Below are 16,502 nucleotides of genomic sequence, written 5' to 3'. Positions count from 1 at the left end.
TACTTCCAACAACCTGTTTTGCTAGTGTGGTCTGTAAGCTTCTGAATCACAATGGGGGTGGGCAATGACTCTGATTTTCCTCTTGTGCTCGTTGTGTACTTGTTAAATAAATTTGTAAGCCTGTTCTTCCATTAAACTGCCTCATGACAGTGATTTTCAGTGAACCTTCAGAGGGCCAAGGGGAAAGCCCTCTTTTGATCCCTACAGTGTATAAAATATGAATTAAAGTGAACGTTAAAAAACCTTTACATTTCCATTTTATATTACATTTCCATTATTTTACGGAAATTGTAAATAATCAGGAAATTATTTTCAGATATTTCCAAAAGCTGTATTTCCTGTAACCTTGATTATCTATTAAAACTTTAAAACAATCAATGCATGAACTAAAATTAATAACAAAACTTAAAATTAAAATTATGTAGATAAGGCTAAAGTTTTTTAATTTAATTTTTTGAAAATTTAATGAAGGCCAGGCACGGTGGGTCACACCTGTAATCCCAGCACTTTGGGAGGCCGAGGCGGGCAGATCACCTGAGGTCAGGAGTTCGAGACCAGCCTGGCCAACATGGTGAAACCTCATCTCTACTGAAGATTCAAAAATTAGCTGGGCGTGGTGGCAGGAACCTGTAATCCCAGCTACTCAGGAGGCTGAGGCAGGGGAATTGTTTGAACCCAGGAGGCAGAGGTTGCAGTGAGCCGAGATTGTACCACTGCACTCTAGCCTGGGCAACAGAGTAAGACTCCATCTCAAACAAAAAAAAAAAAAGAAAGAAAAAAAGAAAATTTAATGAAAGCTTATTAAACATTTTAATAGAATTAAACTATCTGCAATTCGGGCCGGGCTCAGTGGCTCATGCCTGTAATCCCAGCACTTTGGGAGGCTGAGGTGGATAGATCACCTGAGGTCAGGAGTTCAAGACCAGACTGGCCAACATGGTGAAACCCTGTGTCTGCTAAAAAATCCAAAAATTAGCCAGGCGTGGTGGCACACGCCTGTAATCCAAGCTACTCGGGAGGCTGAGGCAGGAGAATTGCTTGAACCTGGGAGGTGGAGGTTGCAGTGAGCCAAGATCACGCCACTGTGCTTCAGACTGGGTGACAGAGCGAGACTCAAGAAAACAAACAAACAAACAAAAAAAACTATCTGCAATTCTAACATTCCATGTCCCTTTTGCTACAAATGTGAAGAATCAGTATCATACTTTGTTACATCTATACAAACATTTAAGAATAATATAAAATTGCTCAGTTTTGCAAAATGTTCCTCAGCTACCCATCTGAAATTTCATCCTAATTTGTGAGCATCTCTGGTGTCTTAAGAAAAGCAAGAAAATGCTTGACACTAGGAAAAGATACTCTATTAAGCCAAAAGCTATTGCATTCACACTGAGAGGAAGAACTTATTTGACAAGCTAATTATTTTGTCTTTTATCTGTTTCTGCTGTTTGGAATCCTCCCCACATTCTGAAGCAAGGTCTTTCTCCTACTTCAACAGCTGCAGAAACCATAAAGCTTTATGGCATTTGCATTCAGTTGCTTTTTGTTTTGTAGACACAGAGCAAGTGATGTGAAGTGTTTCCCTGGGGTCTAATAGGTGTTATTTCCAGGAGTGGATGTTTAAGTTTGTAAGTCATACAATGCCAGCCTGTATGCTGGATTCCAAGTAACAAAGGTATCTGTGTGTTATTTAATAAATGCATTTTGGCATTTATTTGTGACATGCAGGGTTAAGGGCAGGGGCCCCTCTTGCTGGGTCTAGGGGTGATGCTAGTCAGAGTTTACAAAATGAAGTCCCAAAAACTCCCAACACCTCCCTAGTCTTTCTAGGCCACTGGTAGACAAAGTTAGAAAGTTAAGGGGTCCCATTAATCACTATTGTTGGGGTCCGAACCCGTGATTGGGATCCCACCAATCACTATCTCAAAACATCTGTCAGATTGAAATTTAAAAGCCCATGTTTTCTGAGGACAAATATTTATACAAATTCAATTACTGAGTTTATTGCTTATAGTAAGATTTTTTTTGTATAAAACATTTATAATTTATTGGCCTTTTGGGGGAATTAGATGCTTCACCACTGTATTACAACTGAGCCATTAATTTTGTAGCTTCATCAACATTAACTGGTTCACTTTAGTGACACACTGAGGAATTAGTTCTTCCTGCAGAGATTTTTTTAAAAAGGACTTTTGAGAAGTGTGCAGGTTCCTTTTGTATATTTACAAAAGCTTTATTTACTCTGTTAATTTTTTCGTCATTTATAATGTTTATCTTCTTAAAATTAGTGGTAACTCAGGCTGGGTGTGGTGGCTTACACCTGTAATCCCAGCACTTTGGGAGGCCAAGGCGGGTGGATCACCTAAGATCAGGAGTTCAAGACCAGCCTGGCCCGTCTCTAATGAAAATACAAAATTAGCTGGACATGGTGGCGCACACCTGTAATCCCACCTACTTGGGAGGCTGAGGCAGGAGAATTGCTTGAACCCAGGAGGCGAAGGTTGCAGTGAGCAGAGATCACGCCATTGCACTCCAGCCTGGGCAACAAGAGTGAAACTCCGTTTCAAAAAAAAGAGATTAGTGGTAACTGGTTTTGCTTTGTTTTTGGCCTTCATGTTTTTTTGGTTGGCTATGTGAAATACATTCTCGGACTTCTGCCCTCTTTATTTGTTCTTGGTTATTGTCTCTCACCAGGCCTTCAGTGAACTTCTTAAGCTCCAGGTGATGCCATTTGTTTCATGGTAAGTTTTTAAGTCAAGTGTTATGGGAAATAAGTTCTTTAGAATATGTAATTTATACATTCTTGGAGAAATCAGCCCTGCACACCCTACCTTCTCAAAGTCTAATGTGTAATTATAGAAAGCAGAATCACGCCAGGCACGGTGGCTCACGCCTGTAATCCCAGCACTTTGGAAGGCCGAGGCGGATGGATCACCTGAGGTCAGGAGTTCAAGACCAGCTGGCCAATATGGTGAAACCCCGTCTCTACTAAAAATACAAAAATTAGCCAGGTATGGTGGCAGGCGCCTGTGATCCCAGATACTCAGGAGGCTGAGACAGGAGAATTGCTTGAGCCCAGGAGGTGGAGGCTGTAATGAGCTGAGATTGTGCTTCTTCACTCCGGCCTGGGCGATAGAGCGAGACTCTGTCTAAAAAAAAAAAAAGCAAGCAGAGTCAGGTTTATGTTCCCCAGAGTTAGGAAGCTTCTACTTTGTAGAAGTGAAGTAGCCCTAAGTAAAAGACATGTATCTACAGTCGAGACTCATTCCAACTTAAAAAAAAGAACTTGGGGGCTAGATGTGGTGGCTCATGCCTGTAATCCCAGCACTTTGGGAGGCCACGGCAGGCAGATCACAAGATCAGGAGATTGAGATCGTCCTGGCTAACATAGTGAAACCCTGTCTCTACTAAAAATACAAAAAAATTAGCCAGGCATGGTGGTGGGCGCCTGTAGTCCCAGCTACTCCGCAGGCTGAGGCATGAGAATGGCGTGAACCCGGGAGGCAGAGCTTGCAGTGAGCCGAGATCGCACCACTGCACTCCAGCCTGGGTGTCAGAGTGAGACTCTGTCTAAAAACAAACAAACAAACAAAAACAAACAAACAAAAAACCGAACTTGGTTTTCCTATCGTGAGGACCACAAGTCCACAAGCCAAGAGTTTACAATCAGTTTGTAATGCTTCAAGCTTAAATACTAATGTCAAGTATCAGATATTTGAGGAGAGCCTTCAACATTAAAGAGAGAGAGATAAATCAAAGTAAGTAGGCCAAGTGCAGTGGCTCACGCCCGTAATCCCAGAAGTTTGGGAGGCCGAGGCAGGCAGATCACTTGAAGCCAGGTGTTCAAGACCAGGCTGGCCAACTTGGTGAAACCCCACCATCTCTACTAAAAATACAAAAATTAGCCAGGCTCGGTGATGCGAGCTGGTAATCCCAGCTACTTGGGAGGCTGAGGCATGAGAATTGCTGGAACCCGGGAGGTAGAGGCTGCAGTGAGCTCAGATCTCAGCACTGCACTCCAATCTGGGCAACAAAGCAAGACTCTGTCTCAAAAAAAAAAAAAAAAAAGTAAATAGGCAAAAAAGGAAACCAGAGGAAACAGAAATAATGCAGGAAGTAGAAGGAAACTTCCAAGGATAAAAGACCATTATTATACCCCATATAAATAAGAGAAAGCACTCTATCCATTAAAAAAACAAACAGAACAATCACACAAAACCAGAATACTATGAATAAGGAGAATTCAGAGAACAAAAAAGAATGCTAGGAAATTAAAGCTAGGATTGCTGAGATTTTTTAAAAATTGGAGACTGGGCAACATAATGAGACTCTATCTCTACAATATAATAAAAAAATTAGCGAAGCATGGTGGTACCTGCCTGTAGTCCCAGCTACTCCTGGGAGAATCACTTGAACCCGGGAGGTGGAGGTTGCAGTGAGCCAAGATCACGCCACTGCACTCCAGCCGGGGCAACAAAGCGAGACTCCATCTCAAAAAAAAAAAAAAAAGATTTAAAATCTTGAATAGGTCACAATCAAAGGACAAAGAATCAGAACGCATTGAACTTCTCAACAGCAACATTGGAAGATTAAAGACAATGGAGCAACACCTTTAACATTTTGAGTAAAAATTATTAGTTTATTTTTCATTTTGTTTTATTTTATTTAATCTTTTTGTGTGTGTGTGATGGAGTCTTGCTCTGTTGCAAGAGCAGGCGGCTGGAGTGCAGTGGTGTGACCTTGGCTCACTGCAACCTCAGCCTCCCAGGTTCAAGCGATTCTCCTGCCTCAGCCCCCTGAGTAGCTGGGATCACAGGCATGTACCACCACACCTGGTTAATTTTTGTATTTTTAGTAAAGGTGGGGTTTCACTGTGTTAGCCAGGCTGGTCTCAAACTCCTCACCTCAGGTGATCCATCCACTTTGGCCTCCCAAAGTGCTGGGATTACAGGCATGAGCCACCGTGCCTGGCCTATTTTATTGTATTTTATTTTATTATTTTATTTTTTGAGATGGAGTCTCATTGTGTTGCCCAGGCTGGAGTGCAGCGGCATGATCTTGGCTCAGTGCAACCTCTGCCTCCTGGGTTCAAGTGATCCTCCCACCTCAGCCTCCTGAGTAGCTGGGACCACAGGCACATGCCACTACATCTGGCTAATTTTTTTTTTTTTTTTTTTGAGACGAAGTCTCACTCTGTCGCCCAGGCTGGAGTGCAGTGGTGTGATCTCAGCTCACTGCAAGCTCTGCCTCCTGGGTTCATGCCATTCTCCTGCCTCAGCCTCCCGAGTAGCTGGGACTACAGGTACCCGCCACTACGCCCGGCTAATTTTTTGTATTTTTAGTAGAGATGAGGTTTCACCGTGTTAGCCAGGATGGTCTCGATCTCCTGACCTCGTGATCCGCCCGCCTCGGCCTCCCAAAGTGCTGGGATTACAGGCATGAGCCACCGCACCCAGCCCATCTGGCTAATTTTTGTGTTTTGTGTAGAGACTGGGTTTCACCATGTTGCATGAACTCCTGACCTCAAGTGATCCACCCGCCTTGACCTCCCAAAGTGCTTAGATTACAGGCCTGAGCCACTGTACCCGACCAGCCAACTAATAAAAGCAAGGGATCACCACAAATTTAAATATCAGAAGTAAAATGTGATTGTTCTCTGTGTGTGTGTGTGTGTGTGTGTTTTGTTTTGTTTTTGTTTTTTTCTGAGATGGAGTCTCACTCTGTCACCTAGGCTGGAGTGCAGTGGCATGATCTTGGCTCACTGCAACGTCCACCTCCCGTGTTCAAGGGATTCTACTACCTCAGCCTCCCAAATAGCTGGGACTTATGGGCACACGCCACCATGCCTGGCTCATTTTTGTATTTTTAGTAGAGACGGGGTTTCACCATGTTGGGCAGGTTGGTCGCGAACTCCTGACCTCAGGTGATCCTCCCACCTTGGCCTCCCAAAGTGCTGGGATTACAGGTGTGAGCCACTTTGCCCAGTGTGTGTGTGTGTGTGTGTTTTTAAATCACATAGAATGGTATTATAATTAGGGCAATAGAATGAAAATATTAAAGAATTATTTAACTTCTGTTTATGGCTTATTCTGCACTCTTCTTATTTGAGAAAGATAAAAACTGGAATAATTGGAACAATAAACTGTGAGTATAAATATATTATCTCTCAGGATATATATATGTATATATCTTTTTCTTCTTACCAATAGAGGTTTTACTGCATTTGGTCCACAGTCATATTTCACATTATCTCATGGGGTAGGGCCCCTGGGTGGGGGTCCCTGTGCAGTACTCGGTGGGGCGTGTGGCCAGGGGAGATGGAGCAGTATAGCTGATCAGGCCCAGAAGGGGAGAAGGAGGGCTGGAGGCTCCTTAAAACCTACTGAGGGGCTGGGCGTGGTGGCTCACGCCTGTAATTCCAGCACTTGGGGAGGCCAAGGTGGGCGGATCACCTGAGGCCGGGAGTTTGAGACCAGCCTGGCCAACATGGTGAAACCCCATCTCTAATAAAAATACAAAAATTAGCCAGGCAGGGTGGAGCACCTATAGTACCAGCTACTTGGGAGGCTGAAGCAGGAGAATCCCTATAGCCAGGGAGGTGGAGGTGCAGTGAGCCAAGATCGCACCACTGCACTCCAGCCTGGGCAACAACAACAGCAACATCAACAACAACAAAACCTACTGAGGCCACAGTGGAGGGGATGGTTAGCATGGAGAAGGGGTCAGGCTTAGCCCCAACAACGCAGAATTCCACTTCCTTCTATGGGCCTCACTTTCCCCACTGGGCCTCGGGGAAGGTCTGAGGGTCTGAGATCTGTTGGTTCTAGGGAAATGCAGCCACTTGGGAGCCTGAGATATTTAGCATTATGGCCAGGCCCCCTTTCCCAGGGCACTCATTTCCCAGCACCCTCTCCACTGTCCCTGCCCCATTCCTTGGGGAAAAAAAAAGTATTTTTCTTTTGTTAATAATTCCTGAAACTTTTGCGGGTACAGAAACCACAAACTGATTGGCTGACAAAATGGGGAAGAGACAAGGGAACCAGAAACCTTCTGGGACTGGGTCCCTCCAAGCCCAGGTCTCTTCTCCCCAGCACAGCTCGGCCCACAGCCTGGACGTGCCAGCAGGGACCTTTACCCTACACATATGGGGATACGGCTTTGACCCCTTCCCCCACAGCCTGGTGGCTCAGTCCTGTGAAGGACCACAGCAAGGGGGAAAAAAGACCTCCCTGATCCCACACCGCCACTCATAGACCCTGGGTTGATTGGCAGCACTGAACAGGTTAAGAAAAAAAACCATGAAAACACAGAAAAACCCAAAAACTCAGACGGGGAGATGATATGGGGAGAGAGCGTGCTGGGAGCCTCAGTAGCCAGCCTCCTCCTGGTAGTAAGGGGGATATTCAGGGACCTCCCCCGGGCCTGCGCGCCCGAGGGAGCCCTGTCGGCCACTGTGCCTTCTGGGCAGAACTTGGGGTCATATATCTGCCGGCCCAGGCCAAAGACCTGGCCGCTTTGCTTGGCGCCCTGCGTGTAGCCCATCTGCAGGGACATGGAGGAGTTGTCACACTTGTCGGTTCCCAGCTTGGTGTCAACCGGGTTCCGGGAGCTGTCATGCCCACCTGGCTGGCACACTGGTTTGTACCCATCTGGAGGCTGATAGTTAAGTGGTCCATGGGGGGCAGGATGTGGTTCTTGGGGTCGTAGAGATGCCTCCTTGTGCTGTACGTGGTCATGCCCGACTGGCTGGTGCATTTGTTGGTGCCCATCTGCAGCCCGATGGTGCACTGGCCAGCCTTCATGGTGGCGTCGTCGAAGTTAGGCTCCTGCTTCTCCGAGTACTTAAGGCCGATGTCCACCCCGCTCTGCAGCCCCTTAGTCTTGGCCTTACTCACCAGGGCGAGAAGAGACACCCGCAGCTGCGTCATGTTCCCACTCTCAAACAGGTCGTTGGCATCGAACAGGTCCACGGTGTTCATGCCGTAGCTGACCATTACCTTGATGAAATTGGAGAGGTTTTCTAGCTGGTGCCAGTTCTGCATGGAACGGTTGATCTTGGGGACTGAGCCCGCCTGTAGCTTGTTCATGAGTGTCCATAAGATAATCCCGTCCTTCAGGCCCTTCTGGAAGTCGGGGCCGATGGAGAGGCCGGTGAGTTCCTTGATCCAGCTGCGGAGCTCTGCCTCCTTCTGGGGGTCATATTTGCACAGGAGCCGGTTCTTGACCTCGGCTGACAGCCCGTAGGAGGGGTTCTTGTTGAACTGCGTGGAGCTCATGGTTGGCGCGCGCTGCGGCGGGATGGGATGGGACAGGACAGGACCGCCTGGCGGGCGCGGAGCTGGGACGCGCTCCGCTCGGGATATTTTTATGTGGTCTGGGCATGGTGACTCACAGTTGTAATCCCAGCACGTTGGGAGGCCACGATGGGAGGATCACTTGAGTCCAGGAGTTTGAGACCAGCCTGGGCAACATAGCAAAACCATGTCTCTACCAAAAAGAAAAAAAATAATAAGTTATTGGGGCCTGGTGGCAAGCGCCTGTAGTCCCAGCTACCTGGGAGGCTGAGGGGGAAGGACAGCTTGAGTTCAGAGGTTCTAGGCTATAGTAAGCTATGATCAGTCTACTGCATTCCAGCCTGGGTGACAGAGTGAGACCCTGTCTCTAATTCAATCAATAAATCAATCTATAGTGATATATATATATGTATATCATCTTTTATATATATATACCATCTATCTATCTATATACCATCTATATATATATAAAATTTTTTTTTGAGACAGAGTTTGACTCGTTGCCCAGGCTGAGTGCAATGGCATGATCTCGGCTCTCTACAATCTCCACCTCCCCAGGTTCAAGCGATTCTCCTGCCTCAGCCTCCCGAGTAGCTGGGATTATAGGCATGCACCACCACGCCCAGCTAATTTTGTATTTTTAGTAGAGACGGGGTTTCTTCATGTTGGTCAGGCTGGTCTAGAACTCCCAACCTCAGGTGATCCGCCCCCTTGGCCTCCCAAAGTGTTGGGATTACAGGCATGAGCCTGCTATGGTGATATTTTTATGTGGAGCTGAAGAACACAAGCTATTCTGTTATCTGGACACAGGTTTTAGTTGGTTATTTATTTATTTTTTTGAGACAGAGTCTCTCTTTGTTGGCCAGGCTGAAGTGCAGTGGCAACAATCTGTGCTCACCGCAACCTCCGCCTCCCGGGTTCAAGCGATTATCCTACCTCAGCCTCCTGAGTAGCTGGGATTACAGGCACCCGCCACTACACGCAGCTAATTTTTGTATTTTTAGTAGAGATGGGGTTTCTCCATATTGGCCAGGCTGGTCTTGAACTCCTGACCTCAAGTGATCCACCTGCCTTGGCCTCCCAAAGTGCTAGGATTATAGGTGTGAGCCACTGTACCTGGCCAGACCACTCAAAGTTTTAATAAACCAAGCTATATATGCCACACACCAAAATCCTGCCTTTTTTGGAATAAGGAAAATTAGCTGATATGATCTGTCCCTTCTTCCCTCCAGAGCCTGAACCTCCAACTTGAGAGATAGAGACTGAAAAAGTCCAACTTAGAAAGTCCATTTCAGCCTATTTGGTGTCTAGGAATTTGAGATACTAATTGTCGTCTCCCTACCCACTTCCCCATCTCAGAAAATCTTCCCTGCCACAGAGTCTCTGGCAGGGGCAGCTATACTACTTACTGTTAGACCTTGTCTCCCTAGCCACAGCTGATGGGATCAGAGAACACCTAATCCATTCAGATGCTTTTCTCCCCCTTAACATGGGATGCCTCACAAATCTGGGTGTCATCCTTGCGTAGTGACTATGCTTATCTTCTCTGTATTGGTCCAATTTTAGCATATGTGCTGCTTATACGAGCACCAATCCAATTCTTTTGCTTGCTAATTTGAACCCAGAGACTTTGACTTTGAGTAACTAGCTCAGTGGAGGACACCAGAGCTGGAGAGTCAGGTAGTGTGAGGAGTGGCAGCCATTTTTTTTTTTTTTTTTTTGATGTATGCATGCTCATAAATGAGGAAATCCAGTCATTAGAGATAAGCCATAACCTGGATGTGTCAACAGCTGCAGCAACTGTACAATCCCAGAGAAAGGTAGAGAGAGTAGTGGTCTGACAACTTTGACATCTGTGACTTCTACTTGGGATCTGTGATCTTCCCCTCTGGATTTCTGATCATCCCTTTTTAATTAATTAATTTTTATTTATTTTTTGAGACAAGGTCTCGCTCTGTTGCCTGGGCTGGAGTGCAGTGGTGTAAACATGGCTCAGTGCAACCTCAACCTCACAGGCTCAATTGATCCTCCTACTACAGCCTCCGGAGTAGCTGGGGCTACAGGCATGTGCCACCATGCTTGACTAATTTTTAATTATTTTTGGAGTTGGAGTCTCGCTATGTTGCCAGAGCTAGTCTCCAACTCCTGGACTCAAGTGATCCACCCTCCTTGGCCTCTCAAAGTGTTGGGATTACAGGCATGCATCACTGCGCCTGGCTGATCATCCCCTTTTAAGTTGGGTTAGTATACCTTTCTTTTACTTGTAACCAAAGAATACCTGATGGAACAGTTTTTAAAAGTCCATTTTTGTCACTCTACCTTTTCGCACCTTTCTCTCAGCCTCCAGATCCTACGGATTCCCTGTAATCTGTATAAACCGGTCGGGAGCAAGGAAATAGGGAGAAGACATTTCCTTGAAATGTCCTAAACAAGAGACACCTGCATCCTTCTAGATGCAGGAATTCGGGGGTTCTTCAAGCCTCAGCCTGGCTTGCAGCAGTTTTGGCAGCCTTTGGAAGGCACCAGATGGTCAGCCACGTGATACATAATCTATGTAACTTAATGCCATTTATTACTTTATAATTGTATCAAACTATAATTTGTAAGCAAATTTTGTTTAAAAGCTATTAACTATGTTTTTCTAATTGTTTTGGTATACTTTTATAAAACAAGACTATTAAATCCTGGTTGCAGGTTCCCAACCATCAATTTTTTGGTAGATTTAATATATAGTATATAGTTACAGAGTTTTAAGTACATGTGGAAATTTTCAGAAATTTCTCATTTATTTCTTTGATCTCAAGGTTCTTAAAAAGCTGACATAGGCCAGGCATGGTAGCTCATGCTTGTAATCCTAGCACTTGAGGAGGCCAAGGCCAGAGGATCCAATGAGGACAGGAGTTCAAGAACAGCCTGGACAATTCTCTCAAAAAAAAAAAAAAGAGAGAGAGAGAGAACTTTAAGCCATGCAATTAGAGAATGTGAAGATAATCTACCCAAGTAGATATTTATAAATAAACCTAACCTTCTCATTTTCCACATAACTAGTTTAGCGTTATTTATTTGAAATCCACAATTGTAGTTTTCAACTCGGCAAAATCTCATATATACTGTGTATTTAGCACTATGTAATAAGAAAGCAAAAAATCAGGATCCTTCAAATATTACATACATAAAATTCATGAAACTAGGAGTTGCTACATTTCAATATAAACTCAATTAACGAATTTTATTCCAGAGAATGTAAGAATTACAAACATTCGGCCGGGTGCAGTGGCTCACACCTGTAATTCCAGCACTTTGGGAGGCAGAGGCGGGTGGATCACCTGAGGTCAGGAGTTTGAGACCAGCCTGGCCAGCATAGTGAAACCCTGTCTCTACTAAAAATACAAAAATTAGCCGGGCGTGGTGGGGCTGGGGGTGCCTGTAGTCCCAGCTACCTGGGAGGCTGAGGCAGGAGAATCACTTGGACCTGGGAGTCGGAGGCTGCAGTGAGCTGAGATTGCACCATTGCACTCCAGCCTGGGTGACAGAGCAAGACTGTCTCAAAAAAAAAAAAAGAATTACAAACATTTAAAGAGGATATTCTATTGTCACCAGTGGAAAAGTGATACCTTTTTTTTAATGGGCACATATCAGATAATTACGGGTACTTTGGTATCTGTTCATATTACAACACGTATACTTTTTTTTTTTTTTGGAGACAGAGTCTTGCTCTGTCACCCAGGCTGAAGTGCAATGGCATGATCTCAGCTCACTGCAACCTCTGCATCCCAGGTTCAAGTGATTCTCCTGCCTCAGCCTCCCGAGTAGCTGAGATTACAGGCGCCCACCACCAACACCTGGCTAATTTTTTAATTTTTAGTAGAGACGGGGGTTTCACCATGTTGGCCAGGCTGGTCTCGAACTCCTGACCTCAGGTGATCCACTCACCTTGGTCTCCCAAAGTGCTGGGATTACAGGTGTGAGCCACCGTGCCCAGCCACAACACGTATACTTTTAAAGTAGCTTTTTAAAAATGACTTTATTCTGTGAAGTATGAAAAAAGAAGAAAAGAAAACATGATGTTTAATTCAATTCTGACATCATAAAAACATGCATTTATTTATAAGTATTGGTTATACTGTTTACAATTATTAAATACTTATGAAAGAAAGGTAGATGAAAAATAAAAATCATCATTTTGGATGAAAGGAAATAAATTATTTCTGCCTTGAGTGGTTAAAAATTCAAGTATGGGGGGGAGGGGGGTGGGATAGCATTAGGAGATATACCTAATGTAAATGACTAGTTAATGGGTGCAGCACACCAACATGGCACATGTATACATATGTAACAAACCTGCACATTGTGCACATGTACACTAGAACTTAAAGTATAATAAAAATATATATATATAAACAAAAATTCAAGTATTGACCGGGCATGGTGGCTCACGCCTGTAATCCCAGCACTTTGGGAGGACAAGGCGGGTGGATCACCTGAGGTCAAGGGTTTGAGACCAGCCCTGACCAGCGTGGTGAAATCCCGTCTCTACTAAAAATATAAAAATTGGCCGGGTGTGGTGGTGGGCTCTTGTAATGTCAGCTACTCCAGAGTCTGAGGCAGGAAAATCACCTGAACCCAGGAGGCAGAGGTTGCGGTGAGCCAAGATCACGCCATTGCACTTCAGCCTGGGCAACAAGAGCAAAACTCAGTCTCAAAAAAAGAAGATTAAGTATTTTACTATGAATTTAATTACATATGACTATTTAATTATTATAATTACTACTTTAATTGATTAACCAATAGATATTTTGTAGCTTAATTTTTTAAAGAAAGCAATTATGTGAAGAAGGTTTTGCAGTAATTTTAGCTTAGCTTTGTCCATACAGGCTAGTGTTCATGTATTTGCTTTATCCCCTCAGAATTATAATTATACCAAGGTGTTATATAGAAAGGAGTGATTCTCGCTTCAACCTGGGAGGCAGAGGTTGCAGTGAGCTGAGATCGCGCCACTGCACTCTAGCCTTGGCAAAAGAGCAAGACTCTGACTCAAAAAAGAAAGGGCTGAGCTTGGTGGCTCACTCCTGTAATCCCAGCACTTTGGGAGGCTGAGGCTGGTGGATCACCTGAGGTCAGGAGTTCAAGACCAGCCTGGCCAACATGGTGAAACCCCATCTCTACAAAAATACAAAAATTAGCTGGGCATAATGGCGGGTGCCTATAATCCCAGCTACTTGGGAGGCTGAGGCAGGAGAATCGTTTGAACCCGGGAGGCAGAAGTTGCGGTGAGCCAAGATCGCACCACTGCACTTCAGCCTTGGTGACAGAATGAGACTCCGTCTCAAAAAAAAGAAAAAAAAAGAAAAGAAAAGAAAGGAGTGATTCTTTTATCCTTTGTACTCATTTATTTTCCTTTTCATGCACCTTGCTGCCCTACATAAAAGTTAGTTGTAACTCATTTAAATTAAGGCCTCCAGTGTGAAGTAGTGTATTGCTTAACTGGACAGGGCTGTAACCTGAAGTGTAAGAAGGGGAGTGTCCCCATTTCCCAACACAGGTCTTTAGCAATAAAGGTGTGGTACCACCAGTGCTAAAGAATACTATTCTAGTTAAACGTGTTTGTGTTCTGCATCTTCCATTGTGCAGTACACTCTATTATTTATAAATTCTAATCCTTTAGTAAAGAAAAAATGTAAGAAAGAAAAACAAAAACCCCCACCCAAAACCAGAAGCCATCTACAGGCTTTGAAAATTTCTGGACATAAAGCATCAGTCACTGGATTTTGCTTCACCCCTGCCAAGTTCCACAGTCTCAGAGCAGGCTTCCTAACAAGAGCTGGGAGAGCAGGGCAGGGAAATGTTGCTGAGTGACATGGGGTTTAGTCGTGCGATGGAGTATTAGAGGACACTTGACATTGAGCCTTGTGTTACTTCACAGCCATTCCACAATATAATGGAAGAGCTGCAATATTATGTAGATAATGGAAGATTGTAGACAGAGTGGCAAAATAGAGAATTCCTAGCTTCAACTGTTAGTTCCGAAGGGTCAGGTAGTTAAAGAATGATGTGTTTGGGCTGGGCGCAGTGGCTCACACCTGTAAGCTGAGCACTTTGGGAGGCTGAGGCGAGAGGATCGCTTGAGATGAGGAGTTCAAGACCAGCCTGGCCAACATGGTGAAACCCTATCTCTACTAAAAATACAAAAATGGCCAAGTGCGGTGGCTCACGCCTGTAATCCCAGCCCTTTGGGAGGCCGAGGCAGGCAGATCATGAGGTCAAGAGATCCAGACCACTCTGGTCAACATGGTGAAACCCTGTCTCTACTAAAAAATACAAAAATTAGCTGGGCATGGTGGCTTGCGCCTGTAGTCCCAGCTACTCAGGAGGCTGAGGCAGAAGAGTCGCATGAACCCTGGAAGTGGAGGTTGCAGTGAGCTAAGATCGCGCTACTGCACTCCAGCCTGGGCAACAGAGCAAGATTCCGTCTCAAAAAAAAAAAAAACAAAAAAACCCCACAAACCCCAAAATTCGCTGAACGTGGTAGTGCATGCCTGTAGTCTCAGCTATTCAGGAGGCTGACGCAGGAGAATTGCTTGAACCCTAGAGGTGGAGGCTGCAGGGAGCCAAGATGACACCACTGCACTCCAGCCTGAGCGACAGAGTGAGACTCTGTCTCAAAAAAAAAGAAAAAAAGAAAGAAAAGAAAAAATAGAAATGCTGTTGTATGCAGGCATACCTCAAATATATTGCAGAGTCAATTTCAGACCACTCCACAATAAAATGAATATTGCAATAAAGTGAGTCACACACACTAAAAAAAAAAAAAAAAAAAAAAGATGTGCTTAATTAGCCAATGATGCAAGTTCAAAAAAAAAGGGAAAGACTGATATGGCTGCTTATATCTCTAAATTTTTCATGTCAGTTCCTTCCGCACCCCAGAATAATCTTAGGTTTAGAACTACTTAATTAACTAATTAATTAATTAAAACGTTCGTTCATTCAGAAAAATATTCATTGAGTACCTATAAGGTAGAGTGTTAGGTCAAAGTATGAAAATTGACTCTTACACTGATATTGTGAGGTTTGCATAAGAAGTTTGTTGTAAAAATGAAAAAGTATAGAGACCAAAGACAGCAATTCTTTGTGTTGATTATTGTTTTATTTTATTTCTAAGACAAGGCAAGAGAATGAGCCTTTATTAGATATGACTATGGGTTCCAAAACTGATATTTCCCAGTTGTTGAAGGAGGTGACCAGGAAGTCTTAACATGAATAGCTACATAATATTAAGAATTCATTATGGGCCAGGTGCAGTGGCTTACGCCTGTAATCCCAGCACTTTAAGAGGCTGAGACGGGTGGATCCTGAGGTCAGGAGTTCGAGAACAGCCTGGGCAACACAGTGAAACCCTGTATCTTCTAAAATACAAAAAATTAGCCGGACTTGGTGGCGTGTGCCTGTAGTCCCAGCTACTTGGGAGACTGAGGCAGGAGAATTGCTTGAACCCAGGAGGCAGAGGTTGCAGTGAGCCAAGATCATGCCACTGCACTCCAGCCTGGGCGACAGAGAGAGACTCCTTCTCCAAAAAAAAAAAAAAAAAAAAAATTAGCCAGGCGTGGAAGTGCATGCCTATAGTCAGTAGGGAGGATCACCTGAGGCTGGGAGGTTGAGGATGCAGTGAGCCATGTTCCCACAACTGCACTCCAGCCTGGGTAACAAAGAGAGACCCTATCTCAAAAAAAAAAAAACAAAAAAAACTCGTTATGTTATAGAAGATTGCCGAAGTTCTGTTTTAAACCAAAGCTCTTGATTTTACTTTAAATAATTCAATTTATGCACATTTTAAAAAGCGTATTGTTAAAGTGAGCTGCACTTGTTACTTATTTTTTTGCATATTCATTCACTATTCTGTGTCTAGGATATCCTTTATTTTTCTCCTGGCAAATAATGTATCTAAGATAAATGAACAATGACATTTATTAAGCACTTAATTTATGCAAGCTGGGGTGATGTTAAACACTATGTGATTAGAACCAATTTTGAGGGCCAGGTGCAGTGGCTCACACTTGTAATCCCAGCACTTTGGGAGGCAAAGGTGGGCAAATCGCTTGAGATCAGGAGTTTGAGACCAGCCTGGCCAACATGGTGAAACCCCGACTCTATTAAAAATACAAAAATTAGCTGGATGTGGTGGCCGGTGCCTGTAATCCCAGCTACTGGGGT

At 44.3% G+C, this 16,502-nt stretch overlaps 1 non-coding gene and 2 pseudogenes across 1 annotated transcript; all 3 read right to left on the bottom strand.

Moving 5' to 3' along the window:
• Positions 1-2,085: 2,085 nt before the first annotated feature.
• On the bottom strand, positions 2,086-6,712 carry LOC129039099 (ribosomal biogenesis factor-like; annotated as a pseudogene).
• A 582-nt stretch (positions 6,713-7,294) lies between these two features.
• Positions 7,295-8,276, bottom strand: LOC129039635 (calponin-2-like; annotated as a pseudogene).
• Positions 8,277-9,777: 1,501 nt separating this feature from the next.
• LOC129039690 (U6 spliceosomal RNA) lies at positions 9,778-9,884 on the bottom strand. The gene has a single exon (XR_008503409.2). It is a non-coding gene; the product is annotated as a U6 spliceosomal RNA (small nuclear RNA).
• Positions 9,885-16,502: the final 6,618 nt, after the last annotated feature.

The sequence above is a fragment of the Pongo pygmaeus genome, chromosome 5, assembly GCF_028885625.2.
Source record: "Pongo pygmaeus isolate AG05252 chromosome 5, NHGRI_mPonPyg2-v2.0_pri, whole genome shotgun sequence".
Classification (NCBI taxonomy): domain Eukaryota; kingdom Metazoa; phylum Chordata; class Mammalia; order Primates; family Hominidae; genus Pongo; species Pongo pygmaeus.
The sequence above is the reverse complement of the archived record's forward strand: the minus strand, read 5'-3'. Positions and strand labels throughout refer to the sequence as shown.